This window comes from Octodon degus, unplaced genomic scaffold, assembly GCF_000260255.1.
Source record: "Octodon degus isolate 3935 unplaced genomic scaffold, OctDeg1.0 scaffold00093, whole genome shotgun sequence".
Taxonomy (NCBI): domain Eukaryota; kingdom Metazoa; phylum Chordata; class Mammalia; order Rodentia; family Octodontidae; genus Octodon; species Octodon degus.
The window spans coordinates 7,794,646-7,794,991 of NW_004524669.1; positions in this window are offsets into that span (position 1 = coordinate 7,794,646).

The following is a 346-nucleotide window of genomic DNA, read 5'->3' on the forward strand; positions in this document are numbered from 1 at the left end:
TTCCTCAAATTACATATTCTGTCACTTAAAAAATATTTTAATGCATATGCCAAGCTGCCTCATTTATACTGTTCATCTAGTTCACTAAAAAGAACATTCATGCTACTATGTTTTTCTTTTAAAAGAACTTTTTGATGTATGGCTTGCACTGAGCAACTACTTTTTAAGATTATGATATGGTGTCATAACTATTCTATTATTTATGAAACTTGTTTATCTTTATAAAAGAAATGATAAATAAAAAAATAAAAATTTTTCTCATATATACCCAATAATATCATTTAGCTTTTAATTTAAAATTTAGCTAGCTTAAAATGTCTTTCCTATACATCTTCAAGGCTGTCGT